We start from the raw sequence: 9,855 nt of genomic DNA on the forward strand, positions 1-9,855 counted from the left end.
GTGGGCTCAGGCTATTGACATGACTTCCTGATTGGTTGAGTACAGGACAAGGGGCTGGAGCCACTCAGATCCTTGGCTGGTGGAAAATTCGAGGCAAGGGAGCTTCACCCAGGTGAGTCAATGCAAGGTGTATTCAGTACCTATCCTTGCTGATTATTAACTAGCTATGGTGGACCAACCGAAAGCAGTGTCAGTCTGGGCTGCATGCAGCACTCAGCCCCAGTAAGGGAGGACAGAGTCAGGCTGCCAGGAGTAACGGCACCCACAGCACTCATACCTAGTTCAGGTGGGCAGTGGCAAGGCAGGCTTGCAACAGTGCTCTGCCTGGTTGGTGGGAGGGGCAGAGTCAGGCCTGGATGTACCCAAACATAAAGGGATGATACCTCTCAGCGGACATGGGGATAATCAGGTTAGCCTTAGTGGAATGGAGTTGAGCCCCAACAATGGCAGCACAGATGCAGTGGATACAGTGCTGGACCTGGAGTCAGGAAGATGTATCTCTCTGGATGCAAATATGACCTCAGGAACTTATTAGCTGTGTGACCCTGGGTAAGTCACTTCACTCTGTTTGCCTCAGTTTCCTCATCTGTAAAATGAGCCGGAGAAAGAAACGACAAACCACTCTAGTACATTTGCCTAGAAAACCCCAAATGGGGTCATGAAGTGTTGGACACAATTGAAAAATTTCTAAAAAACAACAAAAGTGTCAGCACAACAGCTTTGTTCCAACATAGGGCAGAAGGGCTCAAAGTCTAGCAGTGGCAGACTAAGTGCAAAGATTAGGAGTTGACCCTGGTGGAGCTTCCACTTCTAGCAGCAGTGAGAAGAGGGGAACAGCAGGAAGAGAATAGGGGTGGAGAGGCACTGGCTGGGGGACAGCAGGAATAAAGATGGGCCCCAGTAGCTCTGGCCAGGGGCTGCTCTCAGGGTCAATGGCAACCCAGTGCAAAAGGACAGATACTAGCCTGTACGGTGGCAAAGAGCAGGCCTCCTATAGCCCATTGCTTATTGTAATATAAAACTGATTGGCTGTTCTACCATGTTGTTGGTATAATACCCGGACATCATGATATAACTCTTCCCTACGGAAGGTTTAGTGTTAACAGCATTTATTAAATATCTTTATTAAATAGCATTTATTAAATACCCACTATGTGCTATGCACTAAGGTTGCAAAGAAAGGTATGAGAAAAAAAGTCTCCTCTCAAGGAGCTCACAGTCTAATGGAGGAGATAATATTCAAACAACTAGGTACAAATAAGATATATACAGATTAATTGGAGATAATCTCAGAGGGAAGGCACTAGCAGTAAGGGGAATTGATAAAGATTTCTTGCAGAAGGTGGGATTTTATCTGAAACCAGACTGGCTTCCCATTCTGACATTTTGAACCTCACAAGGTCATATTTGTTCCAATACTCCTTCACCTTAAACAGGACAGAATAGATGCAACAAGAAGAGAAGCAACAATAAGGCCATGTGCTCCTAGGCTGCATTGTAGTGGCCCTGGTGGGAGATAAAGGCTGGAGGCCTCTCTCTCTACTGAGGACTTTGGTGCTTCTTGCCTTTTCCCCAGATCATATCTAAGCAGGAATGAGGATCTTCTTCAATGTAGCTGGTTAAGAGAAACCAGAAGATGGAAATAAAGAGAGAGTGCATTCCAGGAATGGGGGAGAGTCAGCAAACATAGCTGGAGTTAGAGATGCAGTACCATGTTCAAGGAACAGTAAGGAGGCTGATGTCACTGGTTTGTAGAGTACATAGAGGGAAGTAAGGTGGGCGACAGCTGGAAAGGTAGGAAGGGGCCAGGTTAGGAAAGTTTTAAAAGCAAACAGATAATTTTATATTTAATACTGTGGAATGTTGTGTGGGGTGGAGGGGAGGATGAGGGGGAGGGAAGTGATACAGTCAGGCCTGCACTTTAGGAGGATCAATTTGAAAGCCCAGTGGAGGGTGGCCTGGAATAAGGAGAGAATTGAAGCAGGAAGACCAACCAAAATGCTATTTCGTCATCCCAGGTGTGAGAGGATGGACATCTGTGCCAGAGTTATGGCAGTGTTATTTTTTTCAAGTTTCACATCTTTATTCATCTGTTAAACTCACCATGATTTCATGCAACAATGAGGGAAAAATCAAGCATTTTCTAATTGTGTGTAGAATTGTATGGATGGCTTATGGAAGACCTTCATTCTTAGCAGCTGAAAAAGCAACATTTTCACTTAGAATTCTGGGCCTTCTTTCTTCGGTTTGCTATAATCCACATTCACTGAGTAGAACTTGTACTGAGCAGTGGGATCAGTTTATTCCAAGCCTCTGGGTTATTTTCTCTGTCTCAACTGACATCAGGATTGAACAGTGCCAGGTACAAGACATGCAGAGTTGCCCTGCTGCCCCTGCTCTGATGAGCAGGAACAGAGGGATCAAGCTTGAGTGCTTCTTGGCCTGAGTGATGATTGTGCAGAAGATGGCAGCGGCTGCAGGACTCAGAAGCTGCATTGGCTCGTTGATTCTCTTGAGGCCCAAATGTCACCACAGAGGAGTAGAAGGAGGGCAGTGTTATATTTTACAAGAGATGTTCTAAAAGCAGAATCTCATAGGACTTGGCAACATATTGGAAATAGGGGATGAGAGTGAGAAATTGAGGATCGTGCCTAGGTTGTGATGCTGGGTGACTGGAAGAATGATGATGCCCTAGAGAGAAATGTGGGCAGGTAGGAGGCACAGTAGATAGAGTGCTGAGCCTGGAGTCAGGATGACTCATCTCCTGAGTTCAAACCTGGTCTCAGACACTTACTAGCTGTGTGACCCTGGGCAAGTCAGTTAACCCTGCCTGCCTCAGTTTCCTCACCTGTAAAATAAGTTAGAGAAGGAAATGGCAAACCACTCCAATGTCTTTGACAAGAAAACCCTAAATGGGGTCAACAAAGGGTTAGACATGACTGAAATGACATTAACTAGGATATACATTATTTTGTTTGAGCTTCACAACAGTCCAGTAGTGGCTTATGTTCAGAAGAGAAAAGAAAGGTAGAAGGTAGATGGGAATTTGAGGTCAAAGAACTCCTTGATTAGACCATCTAGGAAAGCAAATGCCAATCATCATGTGCTTTCCCCACAAATTGCTATTAATTAATAGAGGATGGGAGGCAGGGGATGTGTGAAGGAGAAAGGGAAAAGGTGAAGAGGAAATGAGAAAGAGAGAGGGAGGGGGAGCAAGAGACAGATAGTGACAGAGAGCTGATCCAGCAGCCCACTTTTATATGCAGCTCCCCCTGAGCTCCATTTTCCTGAGGCTCACCCATCAAACCATTAGACTGTATCTTTTGATTTTTTTTTTTTGAGTTTTTGATTAAAGGGATCATCCCTTGATTAACTTCTTAAAGAGGCCTATTCACCAAATGGGCATTACCACACTCAAAGTGAACACCTGAAAAGACCTTAGCCTGAAAGGGCCAGGGTCTCCCATTGCATCCTGGGCCATCTCCAGTCATCCTGGTGAATATCAGGCCACTGGACCCACATGGCTCTGGAGGAGAAAGTGAGGCTGGTGACCTTGCACAGCACTCTCTCACTCAAATCAAAGTCAACTGATATCATAGTCCTTTTCGAGAAGGAAGGACAAACACAACAAGACTGTATCTTTGGAGCAGGGAGCAAGTGGAAATGCTCGTACTCCACGGGGAGGTGTCCTTCAGAAACCTCCAAACAAAGGTCTATACTCTATAATCTCATCAGGTTGATTAGAAAATTAAATTGATCAGGAAATCCCCTGATCAAACCCTCTTAAATTCTTTGGGACTCATTCTGTTTGATATCAGAACCTAAATAATTGCTAAGAGAGACCCTGGACAACTTTCTTCCCCTGAACACGTGTAGTGCTGCCTTCCTTGTCTCCATTTATCTGTTTATTCTCTTACCTGTACTTGTGTTCCTTCTTCTCCTATTTGACAGAATGAATCCTCACACTTTCTTTAAAGCCCAAGTGCTGTTTCATTTGTTGTGGCTGCTTTTGCAAAGGGTTACTTACTGTGAGGGGTGAGCAAGAACAGAAAAGCAAACCCCTGGGGGCCCCTCTCCTCTAACCTGCCTCAATCCCTGGAGATAGTGGTCTCAAACTCAAAGCAGTTTCTACATGGCATTGGTCCCACCAAGTTTGCTTCCTAAATTTCACTATATTTTGAAAGACATGTAACTTCAGCACCATGGGAGAGCTAACACAGCAAGTTCACTTCCTAATGTGGCATAGTTTCTGGATAAGTCCTCATCATAGTTAGGGCTTGGCTGGGTCCTAAAGGTCCTTCCACATTCTTAGGCACCTCATTGCTAAGCTAACCATAAGACCTGGCATGGACCCTGCCTCCCAGACCTCTGGTGGCTTCCCATTCTGACATTTTGAACCTTGCAAGGTCATATTTGTCCCAATATTCCTTCACCTTAAACAAGACAGAATAGATATAATCATAAGGCCATGTGCTGCTAGGTTGCAGTGTAGTGGCCTTGGTGGGGAGATAAAGACTGGAGGCTGCTCTCTCTACTGAGGACTTTGGGTACTCCTTGCCTTTTCACCAGATCACACCGAAGCACGCATATGGATCTTCTTCACTGTAGCTGGTTAGTGCCTTTTAAATCTACCCCAGATCTGGATATGTAGCCAATCCATATTGTAGCCTGACCATACATCTTATGGTTAATAAACCACAAACAATTACAGAATGTTTGCACATGCTCTATATCAAAAAGCTGGGAAAGTGCATCTTATTTCATGAGATTTTCCCTTATTAGTCATAACTGATAATATTTTTTTCCACTTTGGATCTTACCCATCATTTTGTCCTTATATATCTAATATACATAATATATTATTCATATAGTAGTCATTTTGAGATGTGTCATAAATAGCAATTGAATTGGAATTAATTTTAATGTGCTGAATCATCTACAGGGCCTGTTACTATGAAACAGTATAAAGTCTCTTCAAATGAGTTATAGTATAAGGCCACAAATCATACAGCAATAGATTAGAAGAAAAATGTAAAGATGAGTAATATTTTAAAAATATATTCATGAGCTTCATCTCTGAATTTATTCAGACATTCTGCGACCTAGAGAAGGAAGAGATCTTGAAGATTATCCATTCCAACCTCCTCTTTTCATAGAAACCTAGAGAGGTAGTAAATGCTTTATCATAAAATGAATTAGTCACCAAACTAGGACTTTTGGTAGGTCTGTGGTTGTTGTTTAGTTGTTTCAACCACATCTGACTCTTTGTGACCCCATTTTTCTTGGCAAAGATACTGGAGTGGTTTGCCATTTCTTTCTCCAGTTCATTTTACAGAGGAGGAAACTAAGGTAAATAGGGTGAAGTGACTTGCCCAGGGTCACATAGCTAGTAAGTATCTGAGACCAGATTTAAACTCAAGTCTTCTTGAATCCAGACCTGGTCCTCTACCCACTGTACCACTTACCTGCCCCAACCTGAAACGTACTCTCTCCCAAATACACACGCTTGTAGGGAAAATGGGTGTAAACGTAAATGGTAGTGAGGCATGTAGGGAACGTAGGTAGATAAGGCAATCCACAATTCCATAAATTGGGGCCTTGATGTCCCTTCTTTTTCTCTTCTCAGGTACTGTCCTCACAAAAGTCCATTAATGAGTATGATGTCTGTGTTGGGTTCAACTACTAAGCAGGCTTATTCTGCCACTACATTGGTTCAGTTCGTTATACTGTGAGGAGGCTCTACTCTGCTATGCTTTTCCTACTGAGATGGATCTCTTTGCTAACAAGATAATACTCTGTCAGAAAAAGGGAGATTCCTTAGCCTGGGATTTGCATAAACATTTCTAGGTCTTCTGCCTTGGCTAGACTCAGAAAAATTTCCATTTCCCAGGAAGTAGGTGGTAGTACAAAGACATATATCTTCTCTTCTACCAAGTTTAGAGGTCTCTTCTTTGACTAACCTTCTTGTTTCAGAGCTATGTCCCCTCAGTGAAAAACCTCACTCTCACTTATAGCAATCAGCCAGTACATTTACCAAGTCCTCATCTTTGCAGGCTAGTGCATGACCAAGCAATGGACTTCTGCCCAATAATCATCAAACACTGTGAAGGTCATAGCTCCTCAATTTCTAACTCTAAAGTCCTCCTGTTGGTCTTATGTAAGTTGAACAGCTGGGAAACAAGGCATTGAGGCAGTCTTTGCCTTGGATAAGCATGTCATCTAGCTTTGTCTTTGCCCTTTTCGATCAGCAAAATTTCCAGAATCTGAAAGTATCACACCCTTACCAATAGAAAGACAGACAGCCAGACAGCCAGAAAGCCAAGCCAGATGAAGATGAATAGATAAACAAAAAAGCCATAAGAAAGAGCAAGCATTTATTAAGCACTTACTATGTGCTAGATGCTATGATAAGTGCTGGGGTTACAAATGAAAGTGAGATGGTCCCTGCCCCCAAAGAACTTACATTCTAATGGGAGGTGGGGGTGGAGAGTAGCTGGAAAAGGGAAGTAAGGGAATATATTAATGATGGCGTCATGTAGAGATGGCCAAAAAGTGTTGGGTAGTCCTGGTTCTAGGCAAGATGAGACAAAAACTTACCTGTCAGAGTCCAGGGTATCCGTCACAGTCTAAGTCTTTGGTGGGAGTGGGATGAGGATGATGGCCAGAAGGTGATGAGAGCAATCACCTATTTCTCTTTTGTTTGGGACTATAACTGAAGTTCCTTCCTGTCTCCTCTCCTAATTTTAATGCCCACATCTATCATCTCCTAATTTTAATGCCCACATCTATCATGATTTTGAAGACACAGTCTAAAAGGTAACCTAAGTATTAAAGATAATGAGAATTTATTACTCCATGTTGGAAGACCAAGGAACCAAGACAAAATTGGCATTAAAAGCTTTAACCTACTAACCTTTTTTTCCTGCAGGTATCAGTTAGACTCCCAAGAAAATATGAAGACAAAACTATCAACTATGGGCTGTGGTTCCTCCTTATTGGAGATTTTCAAGCAGAAGCTGGATAATTAAATTTACTTTACATGTGGTTTTTATTATCTATACTATAGTGTATATCTCATAACTAATTTTTTTTTCATAACTAATTTTTAAAACATAAATTAGTAGATTGACAAAGTAGTTTCTACAAGAACTGGGATTAAAAGCAGGGGAGAAAAGCACCTTTTTCATTTCTAGATGAAATTTCTAGCCCAAGTTTTAAGGCATCATAAGGTTAAGTAGATTCTTAGATTTGAGCTAAATCTGAATTTTTTAATTTTCTCCTTGGAACAGCTGATGGAGTTTAGACTGTGGGAACCCCCTTGGACTCCAAAAGAATTTGGGTCCCATTTGTTTGAGAGGGGAATAATGAGGGTACAGTCTCTGGGAACCCCCTTCAACTCCCCTTGAAAATTCCCACCCTAGGCCATAAGGCTTTCCTTATCACTGGGCCCAAATCTCTACCAGGCCTAGCCCAGCTGCTTCCCACCCTTAATCCTACCAAAATCCCATTCTCTTGTTTTCTGGAGTCTTGACCTCTGGTAACCCCAGTCCCATCAGGATCCTCCTTGGAAATCCTCAAGACCCTCCCTAAACCCCTCCTCCCATCACCCCAGGACCATCCTAGATCCCTCCTACAATCTTGGTGTATATGAATTTCATCTTGCGTCCATCTAGCTTAGTAGATTGAATCTGGCCAGCAAGCATCACAAAGGGGGGGATTTCTTAAGACAACCCATTATGGCAAACCCTTAATAAAGTTTGTCTTTTTCCTTGGCTGAGAAGGCTTGGGTCGAATTCTTTCGGCAGGAGCTGGAGTGTCAGTATTTTGGGGTCTCGAGCACCCCTCAACCCCAAACCTCATCACATCCATAGGCAGAATGAGTGAGCTCATGACAGATCTACTTGCCTCCGTTACTTTCTTTTTCTCCCTCTCCATCTCCCCAGTTACCATCCCTAGGGATAATACTGAGACTGAGAGAGGTTAAGTGACTTGTCCTGAGCCGCACGGCCGGCCGCTAAGTGTCTGAAGCAGGATTCAGGTCTTCCAGATTTCCAGACTGGTGTTCTTTCCATTACCGTACAATACATAGTCCAGCCCCCAGCCATATGATGTTTTTAGTGAGTACAATAAACCTTTGAACTTGTCTAAAACATCTTTTAGAAAAAGAAAATAAAAATGAATGCTGTCAAAACCCAATGCTAGAATTTTTGAGCAAGAATTAGAGAAATCTCAGTAGGACACAGTGTACTACAAAAGCAAGGTGTATTGATGAGACAAATGACCTTTCCTAGTTCCCAAGAAATCCTTATTTTATTTTTTTCGTACTTAAAAAACCAGCAAATACAGCAATAAATCTGTACCTGCCTAAAAGCTCAAAAATGGGTTCTCTTACAATTTTTTGCTAAAAGGGGTCATAGTAGGAAGCAGTACTCAGATGGTGGAGCTGACAAAGGTCTACTCTCCCAAGTCCCATTCTTCAAGGGTGTATTGATAGGTTCCATTGTCCTCAAGCTGTTAATGCCGCTGGAATCATTCAGTTCAGTCTTCTATCATTAAATGAGGAGCCTTACCGCAAGTCTCCACCACTGATCTGATCTTTAGTAAACCTGAAGCAAACTCAGAGCAAAGAATAGACCAACTGGCATTTAGGACTCGGGGCTTCCTGGCACACATCCCTCCTTCCAGATTCTGTTGTTTCGTTTAAGTCAGGATAACCAGAACACCTCACTGAAAAAGCCGACTTGGTCTCTTTCCGGCCAGAAGACACCATAATTCTAGCAAAAGCCTTTTTCTCTGTGACAAGCGGATGTTATTTACGGTTTTGCAGGGATCTCTTTATCCTTGCAAAAAAAAAATAGTCCCAATAAAATATTTGTTACACCACGTAAAAACAAAGAGAAAGCAACACTATATAACTGTTGCCCAAAGGAAATGTTTAACCTGGTGTTTCCATCATCCACCAGCTTTTCCCTCCTTTAAATTATTGTACTAATTAAAACAAAGTTGGCCAGAAAGGGAACCATCTATTAGGGGATGCAGTTATGACCGCAGGCTGAGTCACCTGACTCTGGCTGACACTCTTTCCAGAAAGAGGCGCAGTTGAAAGGACTCAGTAAACTATGCTAACCATCGAGGATGCATTTCTATAAGTGCATTTAGAGTGATTGATTCTCCGTTAGCCACTGCACTAGGATTCCCACTATGGGGGTGGGGATTCTCTGCATTTCAACTTTCAAGGCAAAGCTTGCTTTCAAGTTCCTTTTGACACTGTTACCACCCTGCCTAAGGACTTTGTTGACACGAATTGGACTTTTGTTTACTCTAGGCCAGCCAGAGACTGCAGAGGAGACTCTTAAAGCCAAAACAATTAACTCCCTGCCCTAGGGAGTGGTATGAACCAGCCTGTTTTCCGAACCAGCCCAGCTTTGCTTAAGGCCAGTCCTTTGCAATCTTCTGAAAGGTCACAAAGCCATTCTCTGCTTGCCTGGGGAGCTAGGGAGAAGTTATTTGATGGGAGACTAGATAGGTAAACTGGATTGTCTGCTGTGTGGTTCCCCTATCTTCTTGGAATTCCTAGATGAGAGACACAAATTAAAAACATTTTCCAAAGCCAAATGTAAATGGATTTTGGATTGTACATTTGTTTTCTCTCGTTCTTCTCTATTATCACAGGGTGGGTATCCAAGAGAGAAGAAAAGAGCTGAATCTCCATGATTTGAGGAGTTGGTTAATGCCGAGGGAGCTCTAGCTGTCCAATCACTGTAGGTACTAGGGAGTGCTGGGATCTGGAGCAGTGCAGATGCTGGTTGCTTTGAAACCTAATCTGTTGAGGCCAGAGAGAGCAGCCAAGCCTAG

General features: G+C 42.9%; 1 pseudogene; it reads right to left on the bottom strand.

The window, feature by feature from the left end:
* Nucleotides 1–2,219: 2,219 nt before the first annotated feature.
* LOC118851118 lies at nt 2,220–2,496 on the bottom strand (annotated as a pseudogene).
* Nucleotides 2,497–9,855: the final 7,359 nt, after the last annotated feature.

This window comes from Trichosurus vulpecula, chromosome 5, assembly GCF_011100635.1.
Source record: "Trichosurus vulpecula isolate mTriVul1 chromosome 5, mTriVul1.pri, whole genome shotgun sequence".
NCBI lineage: Eukaryota > Metazoa > Chordata > Mammalia > Diprotodontia > Phalangeridae > Trichosurus > Trichosurus vulpecula.